The sequence below is a fragment of the Pterocles gutturalis genome, unplaced genomic scaffold (genome assembly GCF_000699245.1).
Source record: "Pterocles gutturalis isolate BGI_N339 unplaced genomic scaffold, ASM69924v1 scaffold12043, whole genome shotgun sequence".
Classification (NCBI taxonomy): Eukaryota; Metazoa; Chordata; class Aves; order Pterocliformes; family Pteroclidae; genus Pterocles; species Pterocles gutturalis.
The window spans coordinates 70010-72326 of NW_010120576.1; positions in this window are offsets into that span (position 1 = coordinate 70010).

Genomic DNA, 2317 nt, shown 5'->3' on the forward strand with positions numbered 1-2317 from the left:
GCTGCACACACCTTCACCTGTGCTTCTGCGTATCTAGCCTCCAGCCATCTACTGCTTTCTGTTCTCTTTTGCTGTGAACGCAAAGCAGAGAGCAAATGATTTTCAAAGCAGGTTTTGACCATTCAATCTGCAATAGCAACATTCTTAGTGAACAACCATGTTCTTTACAACTGGAAAGAGCAAAACTGCATCCAATCTTCCCTTGGCCACTCTTAAACTTCTGCTAGTCCCTTGCAAGCCTGTGCTAACCTGTTCTAGAAACCCATAAAAATTCAAATGCCTTGTCAGTGTCCTTTGGCGAGTTTCATGAATATTGTATTCTGTTCTCTTGTCTGTTGGGTTAGTTTAGATCAGATGATTTGGCAGGAAACTTGCTGAAAGTTTTTGTCTCCTGGTCTGAGTATTTTTTGCAAGGTCACTGAGATCAATCTTTAAATCTTTGCATCTCATGGAAGATCTTCAAGACCTCGGAAACGGGCTTGTTGAGTCCTGAAAGTGTATATCTTGTGTCATGTTCGTGAAATGCTTCCTGCTATAGAAATAGCTCAAAGGACTGTACATATTTACAAAAACTTTATATTCGTAACAAAAGGGAATTGAATTGGTTTCTACTTTTTTATTGTAAACTGTGCATTTTTCAACACTAGCTTTTTGTTTTAATGGTGGTTGTGGACAGCCATCTTCAGACACTGGAGGGGCCTCAGCTTGGACCTCCTCGCTCCCATGAAGAAATATTGTAACGTTAAATTGCAGTTGAAGCTTGTTAGCATAAATGAGGTTTTAGGTCTCTAAAAGTACAGGATTTTTCTTCATTACCTTTTTATTATTGACAAGGGAGGGAACCAGAGGGACAGTTCAACGCTCCACCTGGAAGGTATTGAACTTTGTTGTTGAACAATAACCAAATAAAACAAATAATCTCTTGACTGGCATGGTGAAATGAACGCTTCCTTCTACACTGAGTAACACTGAGCCATCCCACCACTGCGCCCAGCATTAGCGGCTGTGTAATCTACAGGTGTCAGAGCTTAACAAAGAGCTAACCTTGACAATATTTAGCATTTTAATAGTCATTATTCCCTGCAAGTGGCTTCACAAAAACAAGTCATGTTCATATGGACTAAAACAGGTGGATTTGTCCAAATATTTTACTATAGCAGCAGTCGGCTGCAAACACCTACAGCTAACTTCTGCCCTCACGTTCTTAACTAGTGATAGGGGTAGAGGCAAGACACCTATCCGGGAAAACAATCTCGCCCTGGTAAATGACCCACACATCTTGAGCTGGAAAAAACCATCTTAATTATAGTGTGATCTAATGACAGGTTTGGGATTTATCCCAGCAGTGTACTGGTAGCAAAGCGGACGGAGCTAGTTACTCATCCCACCGCTGTAATATGCTGGTGCTTTAAGGCCTAATAGCTGCAACTTTAAAAAACAAAACATTCACAAATCAAGTCAGACTGAGTATAACCTGCACAGTTACTGTACATCTTAACTTACACCTGCTGGGAAAACTTGCTAGATCAGACTTAAATGTAAATACATCTATTTTTAACTGAACCAGTTTTTACAGGGTCTGAAGTATTCTTTCACAGGAAGAGGTTTTTAATATTCACACTGCTGCCTACAGTAACTTAATTTGTCCTCCTACTGTTCAGTGTTTTTGGTTTGTGCACATACCCACCGCCTTAGCCCCAATAAAGGGCTTGTTGGAGGGTGTGTGGGCAGGTTACTAATAGCTCCTCTTACATTTTGGTCTACATGACATTCTTCATGAAAATGCGCTACATAAAACCCAAGCTGCTTGATTTATCTATTGTGCCTACTATCTGATGTATATGATGAAATGCTAACTTGTTAAATGTTCCTTTATTTCTATTTTACTGTGCACAAAGAATACTTATTTAAAGCTCATTGTTGCAGTCCTATGATGCATGATCAAAATTGTAACAAAACTAAAATAATCCAGAAACTGGTGGAGTAAAAAAAATTATTTATTGAGCCTTTTGATTATCAAGAACCCTGCACAAATCCACTGTCAGCTTCACCACTACACACTGTGCTGAAATCGAGGGGGTCGGGGAGGGCAGGGAGCTCTTGTTATTTCTGCCATAGACACAGAATGTAATGGCTTCCTCAAGAGTCCCAAAAATGACTGTAACAAAAGTCTCTGCATCTACCTTAAAAAAAAAAAAAAAGTGCTCTCCTAGCAACAGCCAAGAATAAACATAACAGCACAGACTGTGAGCTGTGGGTGGGGAACGTAAGTGAGCTAATAAATCCATCTCTTGCTCCAGCTTTGCCTTTGGAGGGA